Source organism: Leiobunum rupestre, chromosome 4 (assembly GCF_980474605.1).
Source record: "Leiobunum rupestre chromosome 4, qqLeiRupe1.1.hap1, whole genome shotgun sequence".
Lineage (NCBI taxonomy): Eukaryota > Metazoa > Arthropoda > Arachnida > Opiliones > Sclerosomatidae > Leiobunum > Leiobunum rupestre.
In genome coordinates this window covers 40,653,620-40,671,473 of record NC_143387.1, presented here as the reverse complement: position 1 = coordinate 40,671,473, position 17,854 = coordinate 40,653,620, and the positions used below count along the sequence as shown (strand labels likewise).

The following is a 17,854-nucleotide window of genomic DNA, read 5'->3' as shown; positions in this document are numbered from 1 at the left end:
ATGTTCCAGTACAGATTCCGTCAAATGGAAGGAAGCAATGTCTGAAGAACTGACCGCCATTAAAGAACACAGGGTTTTTGACCTGGTTGATCTTCCCAATGGTCGAAAGGTGGTTGGAAATCGTTGGGTGTTTCGTACGAAGAATGACGCAGATGGCACGATCACGAGGCACAAGGGCTACACGCAACGTGAAGGAGTCGACTACGATGAGACGTTTTCTCCAGTCGCACACTTTGAGACGCTAAGGATCTTCCTGAATATCGTGGCCCTGAAAAAACTTCGACTAAAGCAATTAGATGTCAAGACTGCATTTCTATACGGTAACCTGTCCGAAGAAATTTACATGCGGCAACCAGAAGGTTTTGATGACGGCAGCAATCGAGTCTGGAAGCTTAGAATAAGCCTTTACGGTCTGAAGCAGTCACCACGCTGAATTTTGGATTCAAGCCTCAGATGGAGTCCGATGCCTGTACGTTCTTTCAACCGAAGATAAATTCTTGATCCTCGTACTTTATGTCGACGACGGGCTGATCGCAGGGAATAATGATGAAGCTGTTGAAGATTTTCTTCGTCATTTCAGTGAAGAATTTGAGACCACGACGGGTCAAGTTTAAACATATCTTGGTCTGAAGATTGATTACACAACAGACGGCTCTATTTTTCTGCATCAGAGTGCTTACGTAGAGAACATTCTGGAAAGATTCAACATGGCCGATTGCAAACCAGTCAAGATACCCGCCTGTGCCACAGAATCTTGCGAAGAAAGTCAAAAAGAGTTCGAGTCTATATGACCATTTACGCATCAGCTATCGGAAGTCTTCGATACGCAGCTATGGGTACACGACCCGATATTGAGTTCGCAGTTAATCGCGCGTCTCAAGCGATGGCCAGGCCTTTGACCACTGATTGGAACGCAGTCAAACGTATTTTCCGTTACCTGAGAGGAACAACGTCAATGGGGCTGCTGTTAAATGCTGATAACTCGTCGACGATCACACCGTTCAGCGACGCAGACTATGCAGGGTGTGGAAAAACAAGACGATCAACGTCCGGCATTGTCTGTTTCCTGGGATCAACGCCACTCATTTGGGCGAGCCGCAAGCAACAGTCGGTTGCTCTTTCTACCACAGAAGAAGAGTTGGTTACAGCTACAGAAGCCGCCAAAGACACCATCTGGGTCAAGAGAATCCTCTCTGATATACAAGTGGATCAAGATACCTATGTACCAGTACTTCGAATCGACAACGCCGGGACTATCAAGCTGATCCGAAATCCAGAGTGCCCCCTTCGAACGAAGCACATCAGCATCAGGCAGTACTACGTGCGAGAGCTGGTCGAAGAAGGCATCATTGATGTTATATACGTTCCCAGTGAAGAGCAGTTGGCAGACATCTTCACCAAGCCACTCGGAAACGAAGTCTTCACCCGCTTACGTCAGAAATTAAATCTCCATTCGTACGAAAAAGTCTTCATCGAGGGCGAGTGTTGAAGAAAAACGATTGTAGACTTTTTAATGTTTCCCGCCTGGTTTTGCCTATGCGTTTTTAACGAAACCTTTTTTTAACTGATAACGCATAGTTTTTTTTAAACCATGTATATATACCTCGCTCTCACTCGGGTAATCACCACTCTACGCTCTAATCATGTTGTGTGCATAATGTATTCTTAGTTTAATATGTTGTTTTAAATAAACCAGTTTTTACCAGTACTATATTGTCTTTCGTCATCAATCGCACTTGCTGCTAAATGATGAAACCTCATCAATCTTAATTACTTGTCAAGCGTGGCGATCTTTGTAACGGGTATTTTTGGGAAATTTGTTCGTTATGGAAGCGCCATATTTACTTCAATGTCACGTTTATAGATCACATTTTTACGTTCAAGGTTGTTTCTGAGGGGACACTTTTAAACAAGTTGTTCCTAACGGGTTTTTATTGATTATATATTTAATCTTATATTTAATTAAATATTTATAAATTATATTAATCTTATATTTAATTAAATATTTATAAATTATATTAATCTTATATTTAATTAAATATTTATAAATTATATTAATCTTATATTTAATTAAATATTTATAAATTATATTAATCTTATATTTAATTAAATATTTATAAATTATATTAATCTTATATTTAATTAAATATTTATAAATTATATTAATCTTATATTTAATTAAATATTTATAAATTATATTAATCTTATATTTAATTAAATATTTATAAATTATATTAATCTTATATTTAATTAAATATTTTTAATTATATTAATCTTATATTTAATTAAATATTTTTAATTATATTAATCTTATATTTAATTAAATATTTTTAATTATATTAATCTTATATTTAATTAAATATTTTTAATTATATTAATCTTATATTTAATTAAATATTTATAAATTATATTAATGTTACATTTAATTAAATATTTATAAATTATATTAATGTTACATTTAATTAAATATTTATAAATTATATTAATCTTACGTTTAATTAAATATTTTAGTATTTTAATGTAAAATTCGATCGTGATCAGGAATTGAACTCGGGTCGCATTGTTTCAATGCGGATAGTTCACCGCCGAGCCATTGTCTTCCTTAGGAAAACTATTAAAGTAAAGGAACCATTATGATAAGGTGAGTTTTTTACTAAACGGATGAATACAATATCTGTATATATTGTTTATGGAACTTTGTTTTTTAATTTTTGTGAACTTCTTAAAGTCTAAATATTTTACGTATGAAAATTTAAAGGTCAAATCTTGTTTTAGCGCAGTCAGCAGATAAAATGGTTAAAGGGTAGAACCCGTTAGTTTTTTGTAATTTATTTAGTTTTCCAGTCTTATTTTTTATCTATTGTGTGTTTAGCGTATTAGTTTTCTAGAGTAATAGTTCATTTATGAAGAAAATATCGAGTTGTTTACATAGTGGTCTGGGTTTTTAACTGGGTCGTCATTTCTCGACGGATTAAGATGTTTAATGCAGTTCATAAATTGGGTTAATTCATTTTTTATTGGTGTGGATATTTGGACATCTACGATTAATAATAATAATAATAATGAAAGGGACCCATAATATCCGCCAGTTAAAACCAAATGTACAGCGAATGGATTGTGTTTTAAGGGATTCAGATATAGATGGAAATGTCGATGCCCCTGTAGTTACTAGCTCCCCGGCAAGTTATGGTGTTCACAACCTTCGTCAACGAGACCCACAAACTGGAAGAGTCCGACGATAGTGTGCCTGGTATTTGTTTTTGGTTTGTTGTAGTTTCTAAAGGCCTGTTAAAATGGTGCACCAGAAGATTTGTAGTTATTTCATTTGAGCTCATATTTTTTTAACTTTATTTTTTTTTGTTTATCTATCACTGTTAAAAAAGTGGTCTCACGGGGACGTTCGACTTAAGTAGGGGGGAATTGTAATGCGAAATATCAAATTAATAAGAAATATACCATCCCCTTTCCCCCAAAATAATTGCTGGTCGAATATTTTGGTTATTGGGTGATTCGGTTGTTGGTGTTTTACCCCAGGTAAGGGAAGGGCCCGTCCTTTTACCGGGAGATCTTTGTTTTTGTGGGATAGCGAGGAGATCACAGCACCCCTTTGACCCCTTATTGATATGCCGACGTGTCTAAGACCAGTTGTTTGATAGTCATTTATATTTCTTATACATTATATATATTATAAATTATTTATTGTGTTAAAATATGCTTACATGTATTATACATATTTTTACGTTTATATTTATTCTCAAAATTGAAGAGTTGGAAAATAATACGCGAGATAAATAACGCGAGTTTTTTAATAACGCGCGCTCGGACGCGAGCTAAAAAAAGAAATAGTAACGGTTCGGATTTTGATTTGAAAAGGACTCCATTTTATGATCGGAGCAAAATAATTGATATTTCAACTAATTTTGGACGTTAAAGTCGTGTTTTGTTTAACCTTCGAGCTGTAAACGTGTTGACTTCAAGATAAGGACAGGAACAATCTATATTGGCCAATTCGTTATGCCCAACCATCCAGCGGCTACATTCAACATATTGTACGAGATACCACCGCCACCAACATAAATTCTGTGTTCCGCTGTTCCGAAACGTCAACAACGTCGCTCAGATTCTTCCACGGCTCCAACCGGACTCTGCCACTTCGATAAAGTTTCCGCAGTTCAACTGAACATTTCGGGATGAACTTTGTTAAGTAATGGTTGCAACCTAGATTTTACATTTCGTTAATGCCGCAAGCACTGGCCAGTTGCTTAGTTTGATAATATTTCATTTAGTTTAATTAGTGTTTAGGTAGTTTTAAGTTAGCTTAAATATTTGGTTAGGATATTGAGTTTAAATTAAACAATTAGTGTTTGGCAATCTAACAACTGGCTTGATACGTTTAATAACAAATTTCTCCTAGACACCAATTTAATACTGAGGACCCTCGCTAACCCCACCATATCACGTTACGCGAGTAGTCCCGGGCGTATTCAGTCATTATTATTAATTGTAGACGGGTACCTTAGGGGTTCGCTTAAGTCGATTGTCCCTAGGTTGAGATCTCCAACGCGCTACAATTTGGGGGCCCAGCCGGGATTTTTTATGTTTAATGGAAGAGTAATTTTGTTTCCTCTTATAATTTGGTAGTCAATTGTTAGTTGGTAGCTTTTATCAAAATCTATCATTTCTCTCTGGTTGACAACGCAATGATATTTGTTGCTATTCCCTATACGTAATAGGTGTGTGTGTGTGTGTGGTTTTTTTTTATTATTTTAAATTCGTCGGCTATTCCAGAAAGTTAGCTAGATTTGATTTAGAGTCCCTAACCAATTATCTGCATTTCCATATTTTATTGGTAAGATTTATATAGCTTTATGAGTGGTGATTACAGTCCCACTTACCTTGAATATTGCAAACGACAAAGAGAAGCTCGTTACCAAAAGCGAAGCGCAAATAGAGACGCGTCGAATACTCCCGTATCCGCGAACCCCGCTAGCTTAATACCTTGTACGATGAATACAAGTAGTGGTTCCGCCAATCAGGTCATCGCACCTATCCCAACGCTATCTCCAGCCGCAAGTAATGTTGCTACCTTGGGCATTGGTTATACTAACCCCCTGTCTCCGAGTATTGCTAGTGGTAGTGGAGTTAACGTCCCACCGGACGTATTGACCAATATTTTAGCGCAATTGCAAGCTTTAGCGACACAGCAGCAGCAGCTTCAAAACGCATTAACCCAACTCCAAAATGCAAGGCCGCCCTTAGCGCCTCCAACTTCTTCCGCACCTCCCACGGGTACTATTACTTTCCCTTCAACAATGCCGCAAGCGCAACTGGCACTATCTTCAGTTAGTAATCTAACTTTGCCCTTGGCACCAACAAGTGCATTTCAATCTCCCACGAACCAAAATCCGTCACCATTGGCATCAACGGTTGCAAATCAGAGTCAAGCAATTCCACCGATTGGTGTGAACCAAATTGTCCCATCCTTGGCTAATCTCAGCCTCAGTATGCCTAGCACTTTATCGTCACAATTGGTAACAACTAATTCAGGGAACCCGATGGTAACCTCCTCAGTGCAACACTCTGCTTTTAATGTTCAAGGTCAAATGCCAGCCGCGCCAATGAGTCTGGCGCCATTTATTTTCTCAAACCCATTTAAAACTCCTACCTATTCCGGTAAACCTACGGACACAGGTCCGAAAGATTTTCTCAGACGCGCCAAACAAATGCGTATAACTAGCCGCTTAAGTGAGGACGATTTCCTGGAACAATGCATTCCGGCTATGTTAGATGGGGCCGCGCTCGACTGGTTTTGTGATAACCAGCCTTTTAGTTCGTGGAATGATTTTGAATCGGGTTTGCGCGCGCAATTTGAGCGTACAGCGCACGACGATCACGTAAAGGATAAAATTTTCGATCGCTTCCAGTACGCTCAGGAAACGGTTTACGAATACACTGAACAAATGCAAAAACTTTTTAGTCAGTTGAATATTTCCTTGTCCGAACGTGAAAAGATTAGATATGTAGAAAGAAACATGAGAGATGATATTAGAATTCATTTAATAAACCCGCGAGGATACGATACATTACGTGAACTTATTGATAGTGCTACCCAGGTGGAAAGAATTGAGAAAAAGCATGGACGCCGTAAGGGTGAAAATAGTTTTCAGGCTGAATTTGGCTCCTCGAGAAACCATGATTTATCAAGCAACAACACCTCTTGGGGTAATAGTAACGCTAATGGTTTTCGCAACCAGAACTCTCGCCGTAATAATCGGGGTAATCACAGTTTTAATCACACTAACCAAACTGAGCACCAAAACCATAATCAAAGCGCTCATAATAATACTCACTCGCGTGGTTATAGCGGGCAACAACCTAGCAACCTTGGTAGTCAGGCTCCAAACACTCAATCCATTAATGGTAGACCAGGACCATATTTCAACCCGAACTTGACTTGTTACGGATGTCAAGAAGTCGGCCACGCTAGAAATCGTTGTCCTAACCTTAGGAACCCTCCGAATCCGGTTCAGAGAAACGGCCTCTGCCGCATTGACAGGCAGCAGGCCGCCATCTCAACAATAAACACAACCCAATTAGCTAGTGCGGCAGTTTCTCCACCAGGGTACCCAGATATTTTTAATATGGGCCAAGATTTATTAGACATTTATTTGGAAACTGTTCCGTGCGTAGCCCTCATTGACCCTGGTTCAACACATACGATAATTCATAGTAGTCTCAAACCCTTATTAGAAAATTTAGGTTGTCAAACTTCTCAATCTGTTTTAGGCCTTCGTCAACCCGATGGAACCCTTTTACCCACTGATGGGGCAGTAACCGTCAATTTTGGTTTGCCTAGAAAGCTGGTAAAATTTGAGGCAGTCTACTGCCCAAATATTCCCTACACTTGTATTTTAGGGAAAGATATTTTAAGGCATACCGGCATGGTCGTAGACCACGAGTTGAGTAGTTTTTATTGGAAAGATCAGAGTAATCATTTATTGAAATTTAAGGGTGGAATTAACTGTAGTGACTCCTTTAGGTCAGGTAGTTGTTTTCACTTAAGCGTTCAGCAGTTAGTTGATGATAAACCACCATCTATAAGTATTTATCCCAAGGAAAATTTTAGTAACAATTCAATTTTCAACTTAGCAGTTACCGAAGGTTTAATCGATGAAGACGAACTTTTTAAAGCGTTAGAAGCCGCCCCGGTCAATCTAGAACAACGAGAAATATTAGAATCCCTAGTTAACAGATTTAAACCTATATTTTCTACAGTACCCGGACGCACTGATCGCGTTCAACATTATATTGATTTGACAAATGATAGGCCAATTTCGACCGCCCCGTATAGGTTCTCTCCCGCAAAGCGTGCCGAAATTGATAGAATCATCGACGAGATGATTACTCTCGACATCATTGAGCCCTCTTCTGGTCCTTGGGCCAGTCCCACTTTGTTGGTGGGTAAGAAAGATGGAACCCAGCGACTCTGTATAGATTACAGAAAAATTAACTTAATTACAAGACGCGACGTCTATCCGTTACCACGGATAGACGATATTCTCGATTCGCTACACAAACCCAACTTTGTTACGACCCTTGACATGCGTAGTGGTTACTGGCAAATGCTAATTTTTGAGGGTCATAGGGACATACCTAGTTTTGTAACCCATAGAGGATTGTTTCGGCCTAAAGTACTCATGTTCGGCCTTTGTAACGCACCCGCTTCCTTCCAACGCCTAGTAAATTCGTTATTTTTGGATATGTCGGGACGTGGCGTATGCGCGTACCTTGACGATATTATTGTAGCATCTGCGAACTTTGAAACACACATTAAAACATTGGAAGAGGTGTTTAACCGGTTGTCAAAGGCGGGCCTAACTATTAAAGCTTCAAAGACGCAATTCTGCCAAAAAGAATGCGCTATTTTAGGACATATAGTGAACAACTCCGGAATAATGGTCGACCCAGCAAAGACTGAAACGATGCGAAATTTTCCAACTCCGAAAAATGTTAAACAGCTTCGGCGTTTCTTAGGAATGGCATCCTACTACCGACGTTTTGTTAAGGATTTTGCCAAAATTGCTAGCCCTCTGAACGCGCTGTTGCATAATGACACTCCTTGGAAATGGTCTGCTCAGCGAGAAAGCGCTTTTAACGTTTTGAAAGAGCGCTTGTCCTCAGCCCCGGTTCTTTGCACCCCTGATTATAATCACCCATTTAAAATTTTTACCGATGCCTCACTGACAGGCCTCGGAGGCGTCTTGGCTCAGCACATTGATGGTCAGCGCCGCGTTATTCAGTTCGCGAGTAGATCACTAAGCGTCACTGAGCAAAAATATTCTACGACGGAGCGTGAGTGTCTCGGAGTTGTTTGGGCCATAGAGAAATTCCGCCCGTACGTCGAAGGCACTCACTTCGAAGTCTACACCGATCACTCGGCACTAAAATGGTTACATCGTGCTCCTGACCCAACAGGCAAATTCGCTCGTTGGAACGCTAGGTTGCAGGCTTTTGACTTCACGATCCACCATGTTCCAGGCAAAGATAACGTGGTAGCCGATGCGTTATCGCGGATCCCCGAAGGAGAAGTAAATGCCATCGTCGGTGTACCGAACTCTACCCCTATAGTTCGGTTCGATAATACAGAATTAATCACCGCGCAGCGAGCTGATGAAAAATTAGGAGCGTTAATAAGATATATGGAGGATAATGAAATCCCAGCTAACGGTTCAATCAGAAATTGGGTTGAAAAAGTTGCGCCCCGTTGCGATATCCGCGATAGAATTTTATACCAAGACATCGGTAAAGCCAACCCAGTCGAATGGGAAACATTTCGAGTTTTAGTACCTACATCCCTACGCGCTAGGATTTTGCATCTTAGCCACGATATCCCATCCGCGGGTCACTTCGGCGTCAAAAAAACATTAAAACGCATCCAAAGTCAGTATAGTTGGGATGGTATGACTCTGGATGTTCTCAAGTACTGTCGTTCGTGCGATGTTTGTCAAACGCATAAGGTTTCTCATCAGGCGCCCCCGGGTCTAATGAAACCCAGCGCTATTCCCCAGCCATGGGAAGTAATTTCTATGGACCTTAAAGGTCCTTACCCGCGTTCCAACCGTGGCTTTCGTTATATATTAGTCATAGCGGACTACCTAACCAAGTGGATAGAAGTCTTCCCTCTGCGTAATGCGAGTAGCCCCGGGATCGTTCGACATTTAGTCGACGATGTATTTTCTCGGTTTGGACTTCCCGCAGTCGTTGTCTCGGATAATGGAAGTTCCTTCGCGTCTAAGTTAATGGCAGCGGTTTTCAAAAAGCTCCATGTTAAACAGCGGTTTACTTCATTTTATACACCCCAATCGAACCTCACCGAAAGGTTCAACGCGACTATAGGTATAAAAATTTCGACCTATGTGACAAACAATCATAAAGAGTGGGATAGCGGATTACAGCAATACGCTATGGCTATGCGAACCGCCCCCTCTGAAACCACCGGATACACTCCGGCCGCTTTGATGTTCGGTCGTGAGCTCCGAACTGCACTCAGTATACAAAGCGACCACGATCCCGACCACTTTTTGAGCGCTGACGTAGAAAAAGTTCATTCTCTTAGGGTTGTTAAAGATGTAGCCAAAGCACTAGAAAACGCCCGTAAAAATATTGAGAAAGCGCAAGCTACTCAGAAGGCTTCTTACGATAAGCGTCATCGGGATGTCGAATTAAACGTTCGTGATTTAGTATTAAAAAAAACGCATTTTCAATCGAGCAACGCGGTTAATTATGCCGTGAAACTTGCGCCGAAATTTGATGGACCGTACAGGGTGGCCGCGAAGTTGTCCAAATGGACATATAGGTTAGCGGACGGTAAGGGAAAACTTTTGAAAGGGACCCATAATATCCGCCAGTTAAAACCAAATGTACAGCGAATGGATTGTGTTTTAAGGGATTCAGATATAGATGGAAATGTCGATGCCCCTGTAGTTACTAGCTCCCCGGCAAGTTATGGTGTTCACAACCTTCGTCAACGAGACCCACAAACTGGAAGAGTCCGACGATAGTGTGCCTGGTATTTGTTTTTGGTTTGTTGTAGTTTCTAAAGGCCTGTTAAAATGGTGCACCAGAAGATTTGTAGTTATTTCATTTGAGCTCATATTTTTTTAACTTTATTTTTTTTTGTTTATCTATCACTGTTAAAAAAGTGGTCTCACGGGGACGTTCGACTTAAGTAGGGGGGAATTGTAATGCGAAATATCAAATTAATAAGAAATATACCATCCCCTTTCCCCCAAAATAATTGCTGGTCGAATATTTTGGTGATTGGGTGATTCGGTTGTTGGTGTTTTACCCCAGGTAAGGGAAGGGCCCGTCCTTTTACCGGGAGATCTTTGTTTTTGTGGGATAGCGAGGAGATCACAGCGCCCCTTTGACCCCTTATTGATATGCCGACGTGTCTAAGACCAGTTGTTTGATAGTCATTTATATTTCTTATACATTATATATATTATAAATTATTTATTGTGTTAAAATATGCTTACATGTATTATACATATTTTTACGTTTATATTTATTCTCAAAATTGAAGAGTTGGAAAATAATACGCGAGATAAATAACGCGAGTTTTTTTAATAACGCGCGCTCGGACGCGAGCTAAAAAAAAGAAATAGTAACGGTTCGGATTTTGATTTGAAAAGGACTCCATTTTATGATCGGAGCAAAATAATTGATATTTCAACTAATTTTGGACGTTAAAGTCGTGTTTTGTTTAACCTTCGAGCTGTAAACGTGTTGACTTCAAGATAAGGACAGGAACAATCTATATTGGCCAATTCGTTATGCCCAACCATCCAGCGGCTACATTCAACATATTGTACGAGATACCACCGCCACCAACATAAATTCTGTGTTCCGCTGTTCCGAAACGTCAACAACGTCGCTCAGATTCTTCCACGGCTCCAACCGGACTCTGCCACTTCGATAAAGTTTCCGCAGTTCAACTGAACATTTCGGGATGAACTTTGTTAAGTAATGGTTGCAACCTAGATTTTACATTTCGTTAATGCCACGAGCACTGGCCAGTTGCTTAGTTTGATAATATTTCATTTAGTTTAATTAGTGTTTAGGTAGTTTTAAGTTAGCTTAAATGTTTGGTTAGGATATTGAGTTTAAATTAAATCAATTAGTGTTTGGCAATCTAACAACTGGCTTGATACGTTTAATAACAAATTTCTCCTAGACACCAATTTAATACTGAGGACCCTCGCTAACCCCACCATATCACGTTACGCGAGTAGTCCCGGGCGTATTCAGTCATTATTATTAATTGTAGACGGGTACCTTAGGGGTTCGCTTAAGTCGATTGTCCCTAGGTTGAGATCTCCAACATTCGACACCCGCGCTACAGCTTCTAGCTGCAACAATGGAGTTCACTTCATTTCGTGTATGGACTAGCGTATGGCAATGCTTTAGCTGCTCAACGTCTCTACCAGGAAAGGTACCCGAACCGGCGCATCCCCGTCTCACGGACTTTTACCAATGTCTATCGTCGATTACGTGAGACAGGCACATTCTGGGTACGTTACTTAATTTTTTACTTGAACTTCTCTGCGACTGTTTCGTTACAAACGTATTGCTCGTTTTACAGAACAGGAACGAAGTAGGTCGACCACCGGCTGCTCGCAATGCTCAGTTGGTTTGGTGCCTACTTCCAGGGGCTAGTAGGTCACACTTTGAAGCTCTCTGGCTTTTATTTAACTCAAAAAATATATAAAATATTATTAGATCATTTACTCTAAAATTAAAAAATTATTAGAACTAGACCAGAAGAAAGAAATATCTTTCCTCCTCTTAATTGAAATAAAGAAAATGAGCGTAAATGATTTAACAAAATAATTATAAATGTTAAAACCAGAAGAATAACTAAAAGAGCCCCATTCGCTTAAAGGATAGATAAAAACCTAGGGGCTAACCACTCTTGGAAAGTCTGTACACCGGATTACGCTTAGATTAGCACTGCCAAAGGCAGGGACTTCAAAGACTACGTGTAATCCCATTAGTACAGTACGGCTCTGTACACCGATTACACGGAGTGATCAGCCCCTCGATAAAAACCCTCACTAACACCAATGCAAATAAATTTGCAACAATTAAAGGGGCTCCAAAGTTCGGTGGCAAAAAAAAAGGAAAATTGAGCATGCTTTTCCTTCCCCCCAACCCCTCACCTGCGGCGAGCAGAGTTAACCGTAAATTTCGCACTTTACTGACTTTACACACATTTTGCCTCCGAACTTTGGAGCCCCTTTAAATAATATTCTAAATAACCTAAAACGAGGGTCAGAAATAAGCTAAATAAATAAACCCTTAACATTGAAATAAATTTATCAACCCAAATAACTGAGGACGAGATTAAAAGAGGCAACAATTGAGACTTTGTTCAAGAAAAACAAACAGAAAAATCACAACAAAGAATGAATGAATGGTTTTATTCGATTTTCGTAAAAAAACGAACCCTTTTACAACAGGGCGGCTCCGCTAGGGGAGCTCAACCAACATTAAAAAAATCAAATAGATATTGAAATTACAGAGATTAATGTATTAAAATATTAAATATCTACATTCAAATTTATAAAATTATTTCTCTTTCAATATTCATTGCTTCCACTTACAAGGAGATTTTGTTCAAACTCGGGGGATTGGTAGACCTTCATGTAACTTGAAAAATTCTAAAGGGATTTTATTCAATGGGCAACGGTTTTGCCATGGCAACGAAAAATGTTTTTGACAACATAAAATGTAAAATTTCCCATTGAAAATAACATGGGATTTTGACCGATTATTATTTTTTTTAATTTTAAAATACCAAAGTTATAAAAGATTGATAAAAATTGACGAAAAAATTGATCACATTTGAACCAAATGGGTGAAAATGAACCGATATGGCTAAAATTTGAAAAATGTTAGAAAAAAAAAATACAAACATTGAAAAAATATTTCAAAATTGATTGAAATAATTTTTTTTCAAAATTAAAAAAATATAGAATTAAAAAAATATTGATAATAGATCTAAATTAGCCCAATTTTAAAGTTTTGTAAAAATTATATTAAAATAAACTAAATTCGACCAACTATCTCAAAAGGTTTTGAAATATTTTTTTTCAAAATTGAAAAATGTTAATAACACTAAAATAACTTATCAAAATCAATAGTTTCGAGCCAAAACGATCAAAATTGATAAGAATTGATGGAAATTTATTTATATAGATAAATTACTTTTTTTTTAATTATTTTCCAAATTTGGAAAATAATAAATCAAAATTAGAAAACTTTTTAAATTTAATTTTTTTTTCATAAATATTTTTTTCAGTATTATAATAAAACCATTAAAATATGCCGATAATGTTTAATTTTAACTATTACTATAATCTATAATTTGAATTACTTAATTTTCACTCTTTTACGCGCTCTTCAAATCAGCCGTCATTGACTTACAGACCCCCAAAACCGGTTTTAGGGGAAACATTTTAACGGTGGAGCTCAAGTCCTGTATGAAAATGGCGGCGCCCAGTAAAGACACGATCAAAGAGTGAATTAAATTAAACTATTTCCTTTTAATTAATTTTATTTTTAACTATTTTAGATTATACTATTTTTTAATGAAAATATTTACTTTCGTTAAATTATTTATTAATTAAAATTAAATTAAATTTATTAATAATATAAATTAATTTTAATTTAATTTATTTTATTTTATTAATAATTATACTTTATTATTAACTTAATTTATTTTATTTTAATATAAAATAAATAACTATTTTACTAATAATTTTAATTTTAATTTAAAATAAATTACTATTTTACTAATAATTTTCATTTTAATTTAATTATTTATATTATTTTCCATAATTTCAAATCAGTTTATCATAAATTTTTAAAATTAATAATTATTTTAAATTAAATTATTATACTACGTAATTATTACACTAAAAATATTATACTACCTAATTTGTTTAATATTACAATAACAATTATTTTACTAAGTAATTTACTAATTATTACATTAAAAAGATGTAAATCAAAATTACAAAGTAATTTCTACCAAAAACAAAATTAAATATTTTTAGTATTATCTATAGTTTTATTTTATTTTACGTGTTTCTACTACACCTGAGAAATATTAAATCATACCAACTAGTTCTTCCTCTAGAAAATTTCCTGCGGTTTTTTAGGTAACATAATTACTCATAAGTATGCCACTAGCTCTATTTCTTCACTAACGGTTTGTTTCACAGATATTGCGTCATCCGTACCCTACGTAATATTTGACGTCATATTTGATGTAATATTTGACGTCATCAAATATCAAATGCTGATTATGCCATCGCTCAATTAGCTCTACTTCTGATAAACCGACGGCCATTATTTTAGTAAACAAACCGGTTTGAACTATAAATAATGGAACAGTACAGACCCAAGAGGCTATTTGCTATTATGTAGTTAAAACATGCGAAAATTTATAATATTAAAAGATGCAAGATTTAAAATTTTCCTTTGTACTTACTACTATCTACTTCGCTAGTTTAAGAATACGGCCTAATATACAGCATTGATATGAAAATATATACGTTTTGAAAAAAAAGTTAAAGATTTCCGTAGTGTAATGCGGAGGTGGGTAAAAATTGTGAGCGAATTCCGAAATGAACGCTCAGACGTTTTTACCTCTCCGAGAGGACTATGTCCCCTAGGATGGGTTATACAACCACCGTGTCTGTCTGTGGGTCTGTCTGTCAGGCCTGCGAACGCGTTCGCATTTTCGGTGCAAAGTGTAATCACTGCGTACGCAGTTTCTCGAAGGATTGTCAAAACCATCGTGTGACGGTAAGCGTTAACGGATTGATTTGCGGTTAGGTTTGGTTGGTCTTTTTTCGTCAACGCTCACCGGATATTTCGTTATTGTTATGTTGTAGGTCGTGAATGTTGAGTTCGTGTTGTGGGTGTTGAGTTTGTTGTGTTTGTATGGGCGTTTACTCTCCAACTTCTTCTTAATGACTTTGGGACGGACCGAGTGCTGAGTGTAATGCTACCTCTCAACGTCCAATAGCAGGGTTTCCACCAGTTGTACACGGTATTCGTCTTAGTATCATTTAGCGATTTTTTGGCGCCGGCCGGGAATCGAACCCGGGTCTGCCTCGTGCACGAGGTGTACTCTAACCACTCAGCCACCAACGCTTGATAATTTACGGTGTTTTTCTAAAAAACAGCTTTGGCGAATGTCCTTTACAAAGTTATAACGTTAGGTACTATAATTTATTCTACATCATTTTAAATAATTATAAATTAAATCAATCTTATATTTAATTAAATATTTATAAATTATATTAATCTTATATTTAATTAAATATTTATAAATTATATTAATCTTATATTTAATTAAATATTTATAAATGATATTAATCTTATATTTAATTAAATATTTATAGATTATATTAATCTTATATTTAATTAAATATTTATAGATTATATTAATCTTATATTTAATTAAATATTTTAGTATTTTAATGTAAAATTTGATCGCGATCAGGAATTGAACTCGGGTCGCATTGTTACAATGCGAATAGTTCACCGCCGAGCCATTGACTTCCTTAGGGAAAATATTCAAGTAAAGGAACAATTATGATAAGGCGGTTTTTTTTTACTAAACGGATTAATACAATCACTGTATATATTGTTTATTGAATGATAATTATTCAAAACTCCCGCGGAAACTATATCAAAGTAATAATATAGCGCCACCGTGTGGAGAACTATCAATCAAACCGGGTAAAAAATATAATCTCTTCAATTTTTCGAACTTTAGTCAAATCTTGACGGGTCTAAAAAACGCCAAATACACGTATATAAAGCCGTTGCCGTCAAAATGGAAGATTTAGTCTTTCTTGGTTCTTGGCTGTCAGACGAACTACTACAGGACGGGGTCCTGGTGTCGGTCAAAAGTTATGAGGTAACTTTGCGGTTTTAATTAGTATTTTCGGTCTTCGGTCAAGGAAAGAGTTAAATTGTGTTTCGCGTTTGGAACGTGAGCGAATGGACTGAAAGTGTTAAAGTAATTGCTAACTAACTCAAGTCAGCTGTAAGATGAAATTGATTGTTTTTATTTTTTGAATTGGAATAACCTAATTATACCCTTGAAATTATCAACTCAACCTGTGAGGCTAATTAAGTAGATTGAAAGTAATTAGTAGCGAACAGCTCTCAGCTGTTAATTAAGACAAGAGTTTATAGTAAGGTAGTTTGAATTTAGTTAAAATTACTCAGTATAATTTATGATATTTACTTAAGTGTAAGTATGTTTTGGTTTGTTTTTCAATCACGATGAACTAAGACACTTGAGTACCAGTTCTGTACAATTACGTAGGAGGGATATATATTGTTGCGTTATTGATTAAAGTTAAATCTAGAACGTTCCATAGACTGTTCTGAATAAAAATAAACATTTATAATTTTGTATAATTCTGGTTGCCATTTGATTTTCTAATCACAACATTACAGTTCTGGCAATCCCGAATCAACTAAATTGTCGATATAACGGCGACGGGAAATAATTCTCGTAAATTTATCGCGCGGCCTTAGGGAATATTCTTTTAACCAAATTTCGTTTAATTAAAATCAGCCCTATTCCGTTAAAATTATAAACCAAAAAGCGAACGGTCGTTATAATACCCTCTGTAGATATATCTTTCATTAAAATTTGCTTTGTATTACATTCAACTGACAAACTTGTACCGTAAATAGGGTTAAATTCAATTGTGCATTGTTATAGTACGTCTAACTCACTGTTGTAACTACTTAACTTATGATATTCTGAATAAATTAAAATTGGTCGTTTCGTCTCAATTATTTTAATTATAATTAAAATTTTATACCGGGCGGGATAGAACTAGGATAACATTTTTAACAAGTAACTCTAAATTGCGGAGATTTATCTTTAAGGGTTATCTCAAGAAATTAATAGCACTAGGGACAATTCTTCCGAGGAGAGGTATATTTTGGCTTGCCAACTTGTTAATTTGAGTGATCAAGAGAGCGAGTCCTCAATACAGGTGACGCTATTTTATCTTTCTTCAACTGAGCCAGCTCAGGCCAAGCGTCAAAATGTTATCTCAATCACAGATCGTTCACGGCACTTTGTATGGCACGCAAAATCGGACAAAATTCTATCCGTGTGGTTACCATAATCAAAACTCACTCTAGTCAAATCTCTCACTCTCCCTTGTCACGTCTCTCGCTCTCCCTAGTCGATTTCCTCGCGCTGTCGATAGTCATTTTTCTCGCTCTCTCCTTAGTCGTTTTCCTCGCGCTCTCCCTAGTCATTTTCAAACTTCGTGGGGTGGGTCGAAATTTTTACCCACCTTTAAATTTAGTCACTCAGTGTTAAAATTTTCTTTAACGTTTGAAACTCCTCATTCAGCAGTTCAAAAGATCAACAATGCTAAAATTTTATTTCAACGAAATTCATTGTTTACGTCTTTTTTCCTATTTCAACTGGTAAAAATATTTTTCGAAATGAAAAAGGGGGGACGGACTTTTGGGATATCCTCTTTTTCAACCTTATGTTCCGCGTTTCATGTTTTGACATAAAAAATGTTTATTAGAATTGTCAAACAAACGTGTCATTTATACCTCACGTTTTGTCTCATACAGCATTAGTATTATAATATCTCTTACTATAATAAATATTTTAAATTTCTGGTGTTATGAAAATAATTGACAGTTCAATGATGTTCCCCCATGATCTGCAAAAACTAATTTAAACCCCTTGAAATATGAAAAACGTTTCTACCCGACGCGACGTTAGGGG

General features: G+C 36.7%; 1 pseudogene; it reads left to right on the top strand.

The window, feature by feature from the left end:
* The first annotated feature begins 787 nt into the window (after window positions 1-787).
* LOC149947784 (uncharacterized) lies at window positions 788-1,489 on the top strand (annotated as a pseudogene).
* Window positions 1,490-17,854: the final 16,365 nt, after the last annotated feature.